Source organism: Thalassophryne amazonica, chromosome 9, assembly GCF_902500255.1.
Source record: "Thalassophryne amazonica chromosome 9, fThaAma1.1, whole genome shotgun sequence".
NCBI lineage: Eukaryota > Metazoa > Chordata > Actinopteri > Batrachoidiformes > Batrachoididae > Thalassophryne > Thalassophryne amazonica.
Window position 1 is genome coordinate 12,526,889 of NC_047111.1, and position 18,712 is coordinate 12,545,600.

The following is an 18,712-nucleotide window of genomic DNA, read 5'->3' on the forward strand; positions in this document are numbered from 1 at the left end:
GATACTTTTTGCTGCCCAAATATCCACGAGTGGAAATGGAAAGAAGTGAAGTCTGTGTGGCCTAAAGATCTACCTGAGGAACAGCAGAAGGCACAGACGAACCAGGGACACAGTGTCACTCCTGGTAATTTACCCCTCAGAAAACACGACCTCTGGACAGCAACCAATCACTGATGCTTTTGCTCTTAGCCACAACAACAGGCGCATTGTGCTGTTATGAAGACATCAATAGTAGGTGAAAGACTTTCTGTGCCTGCTGTTGGCATTTTTCTCCTGAGGCTGTAGACTACATGTGGAGGTCTGTGAATATTTGTATTGAACAGTAGCCTAGGTTTGTGTGTGTGATTTTGGTCTTTCTGTATGTCATTAGTGACTGTCACAGATCAGAATGTGGCTATGTGCACGCACGCCCATTAATGTAGCAGGTTTAGTAGAGAGCTGTTGCGACACATGAGCCCATAGCACCCTCATAAAAATACCAAGCTCCCCCACAGCACCTGCAGAAAAAAATCTCTGGAGCCGCCACTGCTGCTCAGTACGAGAGGAACCGCAGATTCAGACATTCGGTGTCTGTGCTTGGCTAAGGAGCCAATGGTGCGAAGTGACCATCTGTGGGATTATGACTGAATACCTCGAATCCTGCCTCGACGGAACGATACCGAAGCGCCGTGGATTTTCGGTTGGCCCCCGATAGCTGGGCCCTCTTACCCGGGGAGCCCCGGTCAGCAGAGCCGTTTGTGACTGGATTATGTGGCCGCCCCTCTCCTTCCTCGCACCTCATGCTTGTGGAGAACCTGGTGCTAAATCACTTGTGGATGAGCTGGGTCATCTGCATACGCGTCCTCTGTGGGTGGTAATTGTGATGCAGACTTGTCTGTGGTGATGGATAACGAAACGAAGTTCATCCAATGACTCTACGTCTCTTTTTTGCCGTACAAGAGCAAGCAAATTTCCTCACTGAGTCAATGAATTTAGCCTTCTTCATGCTGGCATAAAACGGCCCAGCTGTCACCTCGGCCTGCACTGTAGCACAAAGTTTCTTTGATTTGTTTGACACGGTATATTAGAGCTGTAATTTCTGAGCCTCAGTTATAAAGGTTTCGGTGGCATTCCAGTGTTGACAGGACTGGCAAGACACGACAGTGCGGGTGGGAACATTGTTTTTTTCATTATTATTCATTATTCATTTTCATTATTGGTAGTTGTAAAACAGCTAACTGATCACCTGCAGAGGAATGGTCTATTTGAAGAGTTTCAGTCAGGTTTTAGAATTCATCATAGTACAGAAACAGCATTAGTGAAGGTTACAAATGATCTTCTTATGGCTTCGGACAGTGGACTTATCTCTGTGCTTGTTCTGTTGGACCTCAGTGCTGCTTTTGATACTGTTGACCATAAAATTTTATTCTATGGGCTGGACTATTGTAATTCATTATTATCAGGTTGTCCTAAAAGTTCCCTAAAAAGCCTTCAGTTGGTTCAGAATGCTGCAGCTAGAGTACTGACGGGGACTAGCAGGAGAGAGCATATCTCACCTGTGTTGGCCTCTCTTCATTGGCTTCCTGTTAATTCTAGAATAGAATTTAAAATTCTTCTTCTTACTTATAAGGTTTTGAATAATCAGGTCCCATCTTATCTTAGGGACCTCGTAGTACCATATTACCCCATTAGAGCGCTTCGCTCTCAGACTGCGGGCTTACTTGTGGTTCCTAGGGTTTGTAAGAGTAGAATGGGAGGCAGAGCCTTCAGCTTTCAGGCTCCTCTCCTGTGGAACCAGCTCCCGTTCAGATCAGGGAGACAGATACCTCTCTACTTTTAAGATTAGGCTTAAAACTTTCCTTTTCGCTAAGGCTTATAGTTAGGGCTGGATCGGGTGACCCTGGACCATCCCTTGGTTATGTTGCTTTAGACGTAGACTGTGGGGGGGTTCCCATGATGCACTGTTTCTTTCTCTTTTTGCTCTGTATGCATCACTCTGCATTTAATCATTAGTGATCGATCTCTGCCCCCCTTCTCGGCATGTCTTTTTCCTGGTTCTTTCCCTCAGCCCCAACCAGTCTCAGCAGAAGACTGCCCCTCCCTGAGCCTGGTTCTGCTGGAGGTTTCTTCCTGTTAAAAGGGAGTTTTTCCTTCCCACTGTGGCCAAGTGCTTGCTCATAGGGGGTCGTTTTGACCGTTGGGGTTTTTCATAATTATTGTATGGCCTTGCCTTACAGTGTGGAGCGCCTTGGGGCAACTGTTTGTTGTGATTTGGCGCTATATAAGAAAAAAAGTTGAAGTTGAGTTGATTATTTGGTCGGCTTTTAAACCTGGACTTTGAGGATTACATGATCTTAAAACCCCATAAGGAAGCCTCTTCTCATCAGGATTTGGAGTGAAGACGTTGTGGCCTCATTGCACCATGTGCCACTGGAATTAAACGAAAGGTGCTGCCATCTGATTAATGAAGCTGTAATTATCGTATGGGCATCCTGGTGGCATCCTGGTAACTGTTAGTCCACCTCCATCATCCACATCCCATGTGTGCATTCGTACTGTGTATATTTTGTATTGTGATTTCCTTCAGCTGTTCTTATAGTTTGGATCAAAGAAAGCGACTGTGGTCAAAGCAGTGAAGTGATCCTCCACCGGGGTTCCACTCTAATCTTCAGATAAAGAAAGTAGTTAACATTGTATGTACAGTTACATTCTTCCCTTTGGGATGATCCTGTCATTTTATGTTTAAAATGCTTAGAAGGAACGATCAAACTGAACACAACAAAGCAAAGAAATTTGTGTATTTCAGAAACAAATCGTTTTATTAGTACTGTTACTGAGTTCAAATGGAAAGCAAAAAACAAATCATGCATAACATGTCAAAATTCCAATAATTAGGCCTACCTTCACTACCCAAGGATGATATTACACAATATGTAGTCTTGGATCCTTTCTGAAATGTAAATTAAAAATAGACTATGGTCAAAATAAAAACCCTTTCACACAGAATGGGTTGAAATGACTGAGTTGATTCCTCCTGTAAAGCAACTATTTCCAAGAGGGTTTAACAATGTCCACAGAGTTCAACACTAATCAGAAGCAACTGAAAAAACAAAAACATTCTTTTCTCTTGGGGTAATCTGTGATCCCAAATTGTCTTTTGACCTCCACATCAGGGATGTTATTAGGACTGCTTTTTTCCATGTGAGAAATATAGCGAGGATCCGCCCCATCCTGTCCATGGCTGATGCTGAGACCCTGATTCATGCTTTTGTTTCTTCTAGACTAGATTATTGTAATGTTCTATTTTCAGGGTTGCCGCAGTCCAGCATCAGGGGTCTTCAGTTGGTTCAGAATGCTGCCACTAGACTTCTGACACGTAGCAGAAGGTCTGAACATATCACACCCATTTTGGCATCTTTACACTGTCTCCCTGTCTCTGTGAGAGCAGATTTTAAGGTTTTGCTATTGACTTATAAGGTTGTTCATGGTCTGGCGCCATCTTATCTGGCTGATCTGGTGGAACTCTACGTGCCGGCTCCGGCTTTGCTGTCGCAGGATGTGGGACTTCTCTGTGTTCCCAGGGTGAAGAAGAAGTCAGCAGGTCAAAGAGCCTTTTCATAAAGAGCAAGAGCCTTGCTTGCCTCTACTGGTGGTTGGCTCTCACTGCGGTATTGTATCACTTCCTGTTCCGGAGCACAGCGGTGTTTTTCTGTATCTGTTAGCTGTTTATCTGCGCAGTTAGATTGATCTAGTTATCTAGATTACGATTTGTTTCCCAGTGTAATCTTTACGTGCCTTAACTAAAGCACTCCTTCTGCTGAATCACCTCTAAATTATTTACACATTATTCACTTTGCGTGTTTTTAGGAATTCGCTAGCTTAGCGTAGCTACTAGCTCTTAGCCGATTTAGCATGGCGGCTTCTCCTGTCTCTCCCGCACTTTTCTGCTCTGGTGTGAAATGTTTAGTTATTCCTCGGCCTCCTTTAGCAGTAACGGTACTTGTAATAAGTGTAGCTTATTCGTAGCTTTGGAGGCCAGGCTGGGCGAATTGGAGACTCGGCTCCGCACCGTGGAAAATTCTACAGATAGCCAGGCCCCTGTAGTCGGTGCGGACCAAGGTAGCTTAGCCGCCGTTAGTTCCCCCCTGGCAGATCCCGAGCAGCCGGGAAAGCAGGCTGACTGGTGGACTGTGAGGAGGAAGCGTAGCCCTAAACAGAAGCCCCGTGTACACCGCCAACCCGTTCACATCTCTAACCATTTTTCCCCACTCGACGACACACCCGCCGAGGATCAAACTCTGGTTATTGGCGACTCTGTTTTGAGAAATGTGAAGTTAGCGACACCAGCAACCATAGTCAATTGTCTTCCGGGGGCCAGAGCAGGCGACATTGAAGGAAATTTGAAACCTGCTGGCTAAGGCTAAGCGTAAATTGGTAAGATTGTAATTCACGTCGGCAGTAATGACACCCGGTTACGCCAATCGGAGGTCACTAAAATTAACATTAAATCGGTTGTGTAACTTTGCAAAAACAATGTCGGACTCTGTAGTTTTTCTCTGGGCCCCTGCCCAATCGGACCGGGAGTGACATGTTTAGCCGCATGTTCTCCTTGAATTGCTGGCTGTCTGAGTGGTGTCCAAAAAATGAGGTGGGCTTCATAGATAATTGGCAAAAGCTTCTGGGGAAAAACCCTGGTCTTGTTAGGAGAGACGGCATCCATCCCACTTGGATGGAGCAGCTCTCATTTCTAGAAATCTGGCCAATTTTCTTAAATCCTCCAAACCGTGACTATCCAGGGTTGGGACCAGGAAGCAGAGTTGTAGTCTTACACACCTCTCTGCAGCTTCTCTCCCCTGCCATCCCTCATTACCCCATCCCCGTAGAGACGGTGCCTGCTCCCAGACTACCAATAACCAGCAAAAATCTATTTAAGCATAAAAATTCAAAAAGAAAAAAAATAATATAGCACCTTCAACTGCACCACAGACTAAAACAGTTAAATGTGGTCTATTAAACATTAGGTCTCTCTCTTCTAAGTCCCTGTTGGTAAATGATATAATAATTGATCAACATATTGATTTATTCTGCCTAACAGAAACCTGGTTACAGCAGGATGAATATGTTAGTTAAATGAGTCAACACCCCCGAGTCACACTAACTGTCAGAATGCTCGTAGCACGGGCCGGGGCGGAGGATTAGCAGCAATCTTCCATTCCAGCTTATTAATTAATCAAAAACCCAGACAGAGCTTTAATTCATTTGAAAGCTTGTCTCTTAGTCTTGTCCATCCAAATTGGAAGTCCCAAAAACCAGTTTTATTTGTTATTATCTATCGTCCACCTGGTCCGTTACTGGTGAGTTTTCTCTGTGAATTTTCAGACCTTTTGTCTGACTTAGTGCTTAGCTCAGATAAGATAATATAGTGGGCGATTTTAACATCCACACAGCTGCTGAGAATGACAGCCTCAACACTGCATTTAATCTATTATTAGACTCTATTGGCTTTGCTCAAAAAGTAAATGAGTCCACCCACCACTTTAATCATATCTTAGATCTTGTTCGGACTTATGGTATGGAAATAGAACACTTAACAGTATTCCCCTGAAAACTCCCTTCTGTCTGATCATTTCTTAATAACATTACATTTACTCTGATGGACTACCCAGCAGTAGGAATAAGTTTCATTACACTAGAAGTCTTCAGAAGCGCTGTAACTAGGTTTTAAGGATATGATTCCTTCTTTATGTTCTCTAATGCCATATAATCAACACAGTGCAGAGTAGCTACCTAAACTCTGTAAGGGAGATAGAGTATCCGTCAATAGTTTTACATCCTCATTGAAGACAACTTTGGATGCTGTAGCTCCTCTGAAAAAGAGAGCTTTAAATCAGAAGTGTCTGACTCCGTGGTATAAACTCCAAACTCGTAGCTAAAGCAGATAACCCGTAAGTTGGAGAGGAAATGGCGTCTCACTAATTTAGAAGATCTTCACTTAGCCTGGAAAAAGAGTCTGTTGCTCTATAAAAAAAAGCCTCCGTAAAGCTAGGACATCTTTCTACTCATCACTAATTGAAGAAAATAAGAACAACCCCAGGTTTCTTTTCAGCACTGTAGCCAGGGCTGACAAAGAGTCAGGCTCTATTGAGCTGAGTATTCCATTAACTTTAACTAGTAATGACTTCATGACTTTCTTTGCTAACAAAATTTTAACTATTAGAAAAAATTACTCATAACCCATCCCAAAGACGTATCGTTATCTTTGGCTGCTTTCAGTGATGCCGGTATTTGGTTAGACTCTTTCTCTCCGATTGTTCTGTCTGAGGTTATTTTCATTAGTTGCTTCATCCAAACCATCAACATGTTATTAGACCCCATTCCTACCAGGCTGCTCAAGGAAGCCCTACCATTATTTAATGCTTCGATCTTAAATATGATCAATCTATCTTTGTTAGTTGGCTATGTACCACAGGCTTTTAAGGTGGCAGTAATTAAACCATTACTTAAAAAGCCATCACTTGACCCAGCTATCTTAGCTAATTATAGGCCAATCTCCAACCTTCCTTTTCTCTCAAAATTCTTGAAAGGGTAGTTGTAAAACAGCTAACTGATCATCTGCAGAGGAATGTCTATTTGAAGAGTTTCAGTCAGGTTTTAGAATTCATCATAGTACAGAAACAGCTAGTGAAGGTTACAAATGATCTTCTTATGGCCTCGGACAGTGGACTCATCTCTGTGCTTGTTCTGTTAGACCTCAGTGCTGCTTTTGATACTGTTGACCATAAAATTTATATACAGAGATTAGAGCATGCCGTAGGTATTAAAGGCACTGCGCTGCGGTGGTTTGAATCATATTGTCTAATAGATTACAATTTGTTCATGTAAATGGGGAATCTTCTTCACAGACTAAAGTTAATTATGGAGTTTCCACAAGGTTCTGTGCTAGGACCAATTTTATTCACTTTATATATGCTTCCCCTTAGGCAGTATTATTAGACGGTATTGCTTAATTTCATTGTTACGCAGATGATACCCAGCTTTATCTATCCATGAAGCCAGAGGACACACACCAATTAGCTAAACTGCAAGATTGTCCTTACAGACATTAAAGACATGGATGACTCTAATTTCCTGCTTTTAAACTCAGATAAAAACTGAAGTTATTGTACTTGGCCCCACAAATCTTAGAACATGGTGTCTAACCAGATCCTTACTCTTGGATGGCATTACCCTGACCTCTAGTAATACTGTGAGAAATCTTGGAGTCATTTTTGATCAGGATATGTCATTCAAAGCGCATATTAAACAAATATGTAGGACTGCTTTTTTGCATTTACGCAATATCTCTAAAATCAGAAAGGTCTTGTCTCAGAGTGATGCTGAAAACTAATTCATGCATTTATTCCTCTAGGCTGGACTATTGTAATTCATTTATCAGGTTGTCCTAAAAGTTCCCTAAAAAAGCCTTCAGTTAATTCAAAATGCTGCAGCTAGAGTACTGACGGGGACTAGAAGGAGACAGCATATCTCACCATATTGGCCTCTCTTCATTGGCTTCCTGTTAATTCTAGAATAGAATTTAAAATTCTTCTTCTTACTTATAAGGTTTTGAATAATCAGGTCCCATCTTATCTTAGGGACCTCGTAGTACCATATCACCCCAATAGAGCGCTTCGCTCTCAGACTGCAGGCTTACTTGTAGTTCCTAGGGTTTGTAAGAGTAGAATGGGAGGCAGAGCCTTCAGCTTTCAGGCTCCTCTCCTGTGGAACCAGCTCCCAATTCAGATCAGGGAGACAGACACCCTCTCTACTTTTAAGATTAGGCTTAAACTTTCCTTTTTGCTAAAGCTTATAGTTAGGGCTGGATCAGGTGACCCTGAACCATCCCTTAGTTATGCTGCTATAGACGTAGACTGCTGGGGGGTTCCATGATGCACTGTTTCTTTCTCTTTTTGCTCTGTATGCACCACTCTGCATTTAATCATTAGTGATCGATCTCTGCTCCCCTCCACAGCATGTCTTTTTCCTGGTTCTCTCCCTCAGCCCCAACCAGTCCAGCAGAAGACTGCCCCTCCCTGAGCCTGGTTCTGCTGGAGGTTTCTTCCTGTTAAAAGGGAGTTTTTCCTTCCCACTGTAGCCAGTGCTTGCTCACAGGGGGTCGTTTTGACCGTTGGGGTTTTACATAATTATTGTATGGCCTTGCCTTACAATATAAAGCGCCTTGGGGCAACTGTTTGTTGTGATTTGGCGCTATATAAAAAAAATTGATTGATTGATTGATTGATATCGTGCACCTGCTCTGTGGAACAGTCTGCCTGCGACCGTGAGGCAGTCGGAGTCCGTGGACATTTTTAAGTCAAGACTCAAAACCTATTTTTATTCTCTTTCTTATGAATAGTTTTTATTTTTATCTGTTTTATTGTTTTACTTCTGTTTTTATTCATGTATTTTAATTTTTTTATTTATTTTTTAAATTATTTATTAAATTTTATGTTGCCTTGTTTTATGTAAGGCGCCTTGAGATGGCTTTTTGCTGTGATTTGGGGCATTATAAGCTAATTAAATTAAATTAATTAATTAAATTTTAAAGATAAGGGTGTGGGTCACTGAAACCTATCCCTGTAGGCCTACCAGCAGCAGCCAACACCGTCTTCTTGGGTAAAAATGGAAGCCCAAATCTCTAAAGTGCTATTTTTTTCAAATATTCAAGTTGAAATGTGCAGTATACATCTCACCTAACATATATTTGGTGATTTTATTCGAGCATCTGCACAGAAAACTGACATAGTTAGTTGGAATTCCAAATTAATCTCATTAATATTTCAATTTAAATTTTCAATTTATTTTCATTTATATAGCGCCAAATCACAACAGAGTTGCCTCAAAGCGCTTCACACAGGTAAGGTCTAACCTTACTAACCCCCAGAGCAACAGTGGTAAGGAAAAACTGTTGGGGAAGTGTCGTGACACGGACCCACAACAGGGGGCGTTAATGAAGGGACAATGGAATAGCCAAAAAGTAACAGTTTAATGTTGTGAAGGTGCACAACGTGATACAGACAGATACAAATATGTGTTATATCAATCCAACAAAAGGTGACGTGTGGCAGGCTCGAAGATAGGAGACGTCCGGTGAGAGAGAAGCCGGAACCCACACAAGCCTCACCACCAAAGGACCTGAAGAACACCGGAGCCGCCAAGCCCTGCGCCCCAGGTGGCCACTGTCTTCAGCAGTCAGACCCGGTACTGCTGGCAGAAAACAGAAACAGTTCTGGATGAGTGTGAGTCCGCACACTCAGTAATCCCACAGTCTGTGTTCAGTTACAGAGGGAGAACCTCCACCTCCAATCACACACTCGTGCAGCTCCTGTCTAACCACTTATCTGGTTGGGGTGTGAAGCGAAGCAGTCGCTGATCACACCAAACGCCAATCCCACAGATAAGGCAAGCACCACAGGAAAACGGCTGCAAAAGAAGCTCAGACTATTACTCAATGTTTTGTTCAGCAGAGAAAAATTACCTGTATGGTAGACGATTTCTCGGCGAGGAGGTGGAGTTGCAGTCCAGTCTTTATAGTGGTGGTGATGGGTGACAGCTGGTGTTGAGTGATGACAGCTGTCACCTCCAGCGGCTCCGACGCCCTCTCGTGCTTGGAGCCCGCACTCCAAGCAGGGCGCCATCTGGTGGTGGTGGGCCAGCAGTACCTCCTCTTCAGCGGCCTACACAACAGGACCCCCCCCCCCCCCTCAACGGGCGCCCGACCAGGTTTATCTGGGTGCCGGGCGTAGAAGTCGGCCAGGAGGGCCGGGTCCAGGATGAAGCTCCTTTTCACCCAGGAGCGTTCCTCGGGACCATACCCCTCCCAGTCCACCAGATACTGGAAACCCCGACCCTTGCGACGGACGTCCAGAAGCCGACGCACGGTCCACGCCGGCTCCCCGTCGATGATCCGGGCAGGAGGTGGTGCAGGTCCAGGGGTGCAGAGTGGTGAGGTGTGGTATGGTTTGATCCGGGACACGTGGAAAACAGGATGGATCCGCAGTGAAGCTACGGCTGCCAGCTTCACTGCGGATCCATCCTGTTTTCCACGTGTCCGGGCTGAGGACCTTGGTGATGGGAAAGGGTCCGATATACCTGTCCTTCAGCTTGTGTGATTCCACTTGAAGGGGGATGTCCTTCGTTGATAACCATACCTCCTGCCCAGGCTGGTATGCAGGGGCCGGGGAACGCCGGCGGTCTGCATGGGCCTTGGCCCTCGTCCGGGCCTTCAACAGGGCAGAACGGGCGGTTCGCCACACCCGGCGGCACCTCCTGAGGTGGGCCTGGACCGAGGGCACACCGACCTCACCCTCCACAAGTGGGAACAATGGGGGCTGATACCCCAAACACACCTCGAACGGGGAGAGGCCGGTGGCAGATGACACTTGGCTGTTGTGGGCGTACTCGATCCAGGCCAGATGGGTACTCCAGGCCGTCAGGGTGCGCGGAGGTAACGCAACGGAGGGCCTGCTCCAACTCCTGGTTGGCCCGCTCTGCCTGTCCGTTCGTCTGGGGTGATACCTGGACGAGAGACTCACGGTGGCCCCCAGTTCCTTGCAAAACTCCTCCAGACCTGAGAGGAGAACTGAGGGCCACGGTCTGAGATGATGTCCGCTGGTATCCCATGCAGACGCACGACGTGGTGGACCAGGAGGTCTGCTGTCTCCTGGGCCGTAGGGAGCTTCGGGAGGGCCACGAAGTGGGCCGCCTTGGAGAACCGGTCCACTATCGTCAAGATGGTGGTGTGGCCCTGGGACGGTGGGAGGCCCGTGACAAAATCCAGGCCGATGTGGGACCAGGGGCGATGAGGCACCGGTAGGGGTCGGAGGAGTCCTGAGGTCCTCTTGTGGTCTGCTTTGCCCCTGGCGCAGGTGGTGCAGGCCTGGACGTAGTCCCGGACGTCGGCTTCCATAGACGCCCACCAGAAGCGCTGCTGGACTACTGCCATGGTCCTGCGCACCCCAGGATGACAGGAGAGTTTGGACCCATGGCAGAAGTCCAAAACCGTAGCTCTGGCCTCTGGTGGGACGTACAGCTTGTTCTTTGGGCCGGTCCCCGGGTCCGGGTTCCGTGCCAGGGCCTCCTGGATGGTCTTCTCCACATCCCAGGTGAGGGTGGCCACGACAGTGGACTCAGGGATGATGGTTTCTGGGGGGTCTGACAGCTTGGCCCTGACTTCCTCTTCATGCACCCGGGACAATGCATCCGACCGTTGGTTCTTGGTCCCCGGGGCGGTACGTAATCTGGAAGTCAAAGCGCCCGAAGAACAGTGACCAGCGGACTTGCCTGGGGTTCAACTGCTTGGCGGTCCGGATGTACTCCAGGTTCCGATGGTCCATGAAAACCGTGAAGGGCACCGCCGCTCCCTCCAACAGGTGTCTCCACTCTTCAAGAGCCTCCTTCACCGCCAAGAGTTCCCGATTGCCAACGTCATAATTCCTCTCAGCCGGGGTCAACCTGTAGGAAAAATAGGCACAAGGGTGGAGGACCTTATCGGACTCCCCGCTCTGGGACAGCACGGCTCCTATCCCTGAGTCAGAGGCATCCACTTCCACTGTGAACTGGCGAGTAGGATCGGGCTGCACCAGAACTGGCACAGTCGAGAACCGGCGTTTCAACTCCCTAAACGCGGCTTTGCACCGATCCGACCAGGTGAAGGGGACTTTAGTGGAGGTCAGGGCTGTCAGGGGGCTAACTACCTGGCTGTAGCCCTTAATGAACCTCCTGTAGAAATTTGCAAAGCCGAGGAACTGTTGCAGTTTCCTATGGCTTGTTGGGTGGGGCCAGTCTCTCACCGCCGCAACCTTGGCCGAGTCAGGGGCGACGGAGTTGGAGGAGATTATGAACCCCAGGAAGGACAAAGAAGTGCAGTGGAACTCGCACTTCTCGCCCTTCACAAACAGCCGGTTCTCCAACAACCACTGTAGGACCTGACGTACATGCTTGACATGAGTCTCAGGGTCTGGAGAAAAGATGAGGATGTCGTCTAGATACACAAAGACAAACCGGTGCAGGAAGTCCCGCAAGACGTCATTAACCAAAGCTTGGAACGTCGCGGGGGCGTTTGTGAGGCCGAACGGCATGACCAGGTACTCAAAGTGACCTAAGGGGGTGTTAAATGCCGTCTTCCATTCGTCTCCCTTCCGGATCCGAACCAGGTGGTACGCATTCCTAAGATCAAGTTTGGTAAATATTTGGGCTCCATGCAGGGGCGTGAACACCGAATCCAACAGAGGTAACGGGTATCGGTTGCGAACCGTAATGTCGTTCAGCCCTCTGTAATCGATGCATGGATGGAGTCCGCCGTCCTTTTTACCCACAAAAAAGAAACCAGCACCCATCGGGGAGGTAGAGTTCCGGATCAACCCGGCAGCTAACGAGTCCCGGATGTAGGTCTCCATTGATTCGCGTTCTGGATGTGAGAGGTTGTACAGCCTGCTGGACGGGTACTCAGTGCCCGGAATCAAATCTATGGCACAATCGTACGGTTGGTGCGGGGGAAGGGCGAGTGCCAGATCTTTGCTGAAGACGTCAGCAAGATCGTGGTACTCACATGGCACCGCCGTCAGATTGGGGGGGGGGACTTTGACCTCCTCCTTAGCTATCTCACCGGGTGGAACCGAGGATCCTAAACACTCCCGGTGGCAGGTTTTGCTCCACTGCGTCACAACCCCAGACGGCCAATCAATCCGGGGATTGTGTTTCAACACCCATGGAAAACCCAAAATCACTCAGGAGGTAGAAGGTGTTACAAAAAACACTATCTCCTCCCTGTGATTCCCAGACACCACCAAGGTCACTGGCTGTGTCTGGTGTGTGATTAATGGAAGAAGAGTGCCATCTAGTGCTCGTACCTTCACAGGGGAAGGCAGAGCCACCAGAGGGAGCCCTACTTCCTTTGCCCATCTGCTGTCCAGCAGATTCCCTTCTGACCCCGTGTCTATAAGTGCTGGGGCGTGAAGGGTTAAATCCTCACAAAGGATTGTGACTGGGATTCGTGCTGATTTTCGGGGTTCCCCCGCGTGCGTGTTATGGCCCACCCTTAGTCCAGTTTCTAAGGACGGGCTTTGTAGTTTGACCGTTTGGGACAGTTCCTTTGTATGTGCCATCTGGGCGCCATCTGGTGGTGGTGGGCCAGCAGTACCTCCTCTTAAGCGGCCCACACAACAAAAACTCCCTCTGAGGAAGAAACCTCAAGCAGACCAGACTCAAAGGGGTGACCCTCTGCTTGGGCCATGATACAGACATAAATTACAGAACAATTCACAAAACAATTCACGGATGAATATATACAAGAAATGCTATTGGCGCACAGGACAGGAGGATTGCCAACACGAATACAACTCCCATCTCTGGATGGAGCTGCACCTTAAACAGAGAGAAAAAAGAATCAGGCATCAGAAAGACAAAAAATACTGTATAATTTGCCAGCATTAAACAACAAGAAAAACAGAGAAATACTAAGGTGATCGCTGGCCACTAGCCCTAAACTTCACTAAAAGACCCAGAATTTAGGTAAAGTTGAGGCCGCAGTCCGTTCCAATTACTAATAAATTAAAAGAGTAAAAAGCGTAAAACAAAACTGTACCAGTATGCTAGCCATATGAAAGGGAAAATAAGTACATCTTAAGTCTGGACTTGAAAATCTCCACAGAATCTGACTGTTTTATTGATGTAGGGACATCATTCCACAGAACAGGGGCACGATAAGAGAAAGCTCTGTGACCCACAGACTTTTTATTCACCTTAGGGGCACAAAGTAGTCCTGCACCCTGAGAACGTAAAGCCCGGGCCGGTACGTAAGGTTTAATTAGGTCAACTAGGTAGGGAGGTGCCAGTCCATGAATAATTTTATAGGTTAGTAGCAGAACCTTAAACTGTGTGTTAGCACAGAATTCCAGGCATATCAGATCCATTTTCATAAATTTGACATTCAAACGAACAGTTTGATACCTAATTTGAGACTGTGTAAGGTATCTCAGGTAAGGTGTAAGGTATTGGCCTAATTATAGACCAATCTCCAACCTTCCTTTTCTCTCAAAAATTCTTGAAAATTCCTTCAATGCGCATATTAAACAAATATGTAGGACTGCTTTTTTGCATTTACGCAATATCTCTAAAATCAGAAAGGTCTTGTCTCAGAGTGATGCTGAAAAACTAATTCATGCATTTATTTCCTCTAGGCTGGACTATTGTAATTCATTATTATCAGGTTGTCCTAAAAGTTCCCTAAAAAGCCTTCAGTTAATTCAAAATGCTGCAGCTAGAGTACTGATGGGGACTAGAAGGAGAGAGCATATTTCACCCATATTGGCCTCTCTTCAATGGCTTCCTGTTAATTCTAGAATAGAATTTAAAATTCTTCTTCTTACTTATAAGGTTTTGAATAATCAGGTCCCATCTTATCTTAGGGACCTCGTAGTACCATATCACCCCAATAGAGCGCTTCGCTCTCAGACTGCAGGCTTACTTGTAGTTCCTAGGTTTTGTAAGAGTAGAATGGGAGGTAGAGCCTTCAGCTTTCAGGCTCCTCTCCTGTGGAACCAGCTCCCAATTCAGATCAGGGAGACAGACACCCTCTCTACTTTTAAGATTAGGCTTAAAACTTTCCTTTTTGCTAAAGCTTATAGTTAGGGCTGGATCAGGTGACCCTGAACCATCCCTTAGTTATGCTGCTATAGACGTAGACTGCTGGGGGGTTCCCATGATGCACTGTTTCTTTCTCTTTTTGCTCTGTATGCACCACTCTGCATTTAATCATTAGTGATCGATCTCTGCTCCCCTCCACAGCATGTCTTTTTCCTGGTTCTCTCCCTCAGCCCCAACCAGTCCCAGCAGAAGACTGCCCCTCCCTGAGCCTGGTTCTGCTGGAGGTTTCTTCCTGTTAAAAGGGAGTTTTTCCTTCCCACTGTAGCCAAGTGCTTGCTCACAGGGGGTCGTTTTGACCGTTGGGGTTTTACATAATTATTGTATGGCCTTGCCTTACAATATAAAGCACCTTGGGGCAACTGTTTGTTGTGATTTGGCGCTATATAAAAAAATTGACTGATTGATTGATTGATGACAGGTGACACAGACTCAGACAGCAGAAGGACAGGTGTGCACACACACACATACAGGGCCAACCAAGACACAAACCAGAACACACCCACAATGGACACTGGAGACGGACACGACAGGTAATGGGACTCACATAAAAGACACAGAGACAAATTAAAGAACCGAGGCCAAACCGAACCACAGTAGTTGTGAAAACAAGAGAAAAGAACAATACACTGAATACATAAAGTAATAAGAAGAAACCCAGTTGGAATTTAGGGGTGAATTTTATGCTCAGAAATTATTGTTATGATTATTATTATTAAGAAAATTAAACAAAGAAAGCCACTTTTCCTCACTGACAGCAAAAACCATCAGAACAGGTGCAGGTTCACTTATCTGGGTCCTTTCGAATGAGGGGAGTGAAGAGGTTTGGTCTGGTCTGGTCCTGGTCGGCCTTTTTCTGGCCTCCTTTAATCACCCTGTGTCGACCCACCGGCTCTCCCAGATGATCACAGGCATGTGATCTGTTTAGCTGGTTTCCCAGCAGGATCGAACATGATAGTTCGGTATTTCCACAGCAATTGGGTTCACTGACCAACCCAGGATGGAAGTTTTGGTGTTTGCTGTCAAAAAATGCTCCAGTTACTTCACAAACGTCCGGGGGCGTGGCCTGTTGATGACCCTGCGCTCACTGTTTGTTTCACTGTTTGTCTGTCAGTGTTTTTAAACTTGTTTTAACGTATGTTCTTAAGCGGTTCATCGGTTTAATATGGATGTGACCTGTCAGAACTTCACTGCACTTTGCACTTTATTGTCGCAATGAAAATCGCGCTGTTGTGGACAGTTTTCTATCAGCGTTTGCACACAGGAGCTGCCTCACAAGCCGGCAAAGCTTCCTCACCTTCACCAGAGAACATCTTCTGTCACTTCGCTCACCTGGTGGGGCTCCTTCAGTCTGTCTGCCTGCGGACTGTCAGGAAATCCGACAGCCTCTTAAACATCTGGGGAAGAGGAAAAAGTGTGGCTCAAGGGGAGGCGCGAGGCACCGACTGTGTAGATGCTGCAGCAGATTCCCGCTGCCTGTCGTCACTCTGTCTAACGTCCGAGCAACAAACTTGATGAACTTGTGCTAAGAGCCGAACATGACTGTGAATTTAGACAGAGCAGTCTAGTGTGTCTGATGGAAACATGGCTTAAAGATCATCACGGTACACCGCGCACCGTGCACTAATCCATCTTTTGGGGTCTGTGTTTGTTTATGGATAACAGCTGGGCCACACAATACAGCACAGGAGTGTGAGATACTGACTGTATCTTTTAGAGCCTTTTGTCTTCCGCGGGAAGTTCAGACGGGTCACTGTCATCCTTGCGTACGTGTCCGGTCCAAAGGACGATGCAGCAGGAGAGAGAAGAGCAGAGAGCTGAAATCATGCACTCAGCCGCTCTGCTGACCAGCACGTCCTCGTCCTGGAGGACTTTAACTCCTGCAGTCTGTCTGACCGCTTACTCACTCTACAGCAATATGTAGACTGTCTCACACGTCTACATCAGAGGCCTGATTGTTGCTATGGCAACATCCCAGAGGCTTATAAAGCGGGATGCAGACCGCCCGTGGAAAATCTGACCGCAGTGTTGATTCATCTTTTGCCTGAATACAAGACTGTGGTCAAAAGAATTAAAAGAGTTCATAAGCAGATACAGATGTGGTCCGAGAAAAGTAAGAACAACTCAGAGACTGATTTCAATTTCAATTTTCAATTATTTTCATTTATATAGCGCCAAATCACAACAGAGTTGACTCAAAGCGCTTCACACAGGTAAGGTCTAACCTTACTAACCCCCAGAGCAACAGTGGTAAGGAAAAACTCCCTCTGAGGAAGAAACCTCAAGCAGACCAGACTCAAAGAGGTGACCCTCTGCTTGGGCCATGATACAGACACAGTTCACAGATGAATATACAAGAAATGCTATTGGCGCACAGGGCAGGAGGATCGCCAACACAAATACAACTCCCATCTCTGGATGGAGCTGCACCTTAAACAGAGAGAAAAAACAGAATCAGGCATCAGAAAGACAAAAAATACAGTATAATTTGTCAGCATTAAACAACAAGAAAAACAGAGAAATACTAAGTTGATCACCGGCCACTAGCTCTAAACTTCACTAAAACACCCAGAATTTAGGTAAAGTTGAGGCCGCAGCCCGCTCCAATTACTAATAAATGAATTAAAAGAGTAAAAAGCGTAAAACAAAACTGTACCAGTATGCTAGCCATAGGAAAGGGAAAGTAAGTGTGTCTTAAGTCTGGACTTGAAAATCTCCACAGAATCTAATTGTTTTATTGACACAGGAAGATCATTCCACAGAACAGGGGCACAATAAGAGAAAGCTCTGTGACCCGCAGATTTCTTAGTCACCTTAGGGACACAAAGTAGTCCTGCACCCTGAGAACGTAAAGCCCGGGCCGGTACGTAAGGTTTAATTAGGTCAGCTAGGTAGGGAGGTGCCAGTCTGTGAACAATTTTATAGGTTAGTAGCAGAACCTTAAAATCTGATCTCACTGGGACAGGAAGCCAGTGAAGAGACGCCAAAATGGGAGTAATGTGGTCGAACTTTCTGCTTCGTGTCAAAAGTCTGGCTGCAGCATTTTGAACCAATTGGAGACCCCTAATGCAGAAAATAGAACATTGCAGTAGTCCAATCTAGAAGAGATAAATGCATGGATCCGGGTCTCAGCATCAGCCATAGACAGGATGGGACGAACCTTCGCTATATTTTGCAGGTGGAAGAAAGCAGTCAATCAATCAATCAATCAATTTTTTTTTTATATAGCGCCAAATCACAACAAACAGTTGCCCCAAGGCGCTTTATATTGTAAGGCAAGGCCATACAATAATTATGTAAACCCCAACAGTCAAACGACCCCCTGTGAGCAAGCACTTGGCTACAGTGGGAAGGAAAAACTCCCTTTTAACAGGAAGAACCCTCAGCAGAACCAGGATCAGGGAGGGGAGTCTTCTGCTGGATTGGTTGGGGCTTGAGGGAGAGAACCAGGAAAAAGACATGCTGTGGAGGGGAGCAGAGATCGATCACTAATGATTAAATGCAGAGTGGTGCATACAGAGCAAAAAGAGAACGAACAGGGCATCATGAAACCCCCACAGTCTACGTCTATAGCAGCATAACTACGGGCTGGTTCAGGGGTCACCTGATCCAGCCCTAACTATAGCTTTAGCAAAAAAGGAAAGTTTAAGCCTAATCTTAAAAGTAGAGAGGGTGTCTGTCTCCCTGATCTGAATTGGGAGCTGGTTCCACAGGACAGGAGCCTGAAAGCTGAAGGCTCTGCCTCCCATTCTACTCTTACCAAACCCTAGGAACTACAAGTAAGCCTGCAGTCTGAGAGCGAAGCGCTCTATTGGGGTGATATGGTACTACGAGGTCCCTAAGAATAGATGGGACCTGATTATTCAAACCTTTATAAGTAAGAAGAAGAATTTTAAATTCTATTCTAGAATTACGGGAAGCCAATGAAGAGAGGCCACATATGGGTGAGATATGCTCTCTCCTTCTAGTCCCTGTCAGTACTCTAGCTGCAGCATTATTGACTTAACTGAAGGCTTTTAGGGACCTTTTAGGACAACCTGATAATAATGAA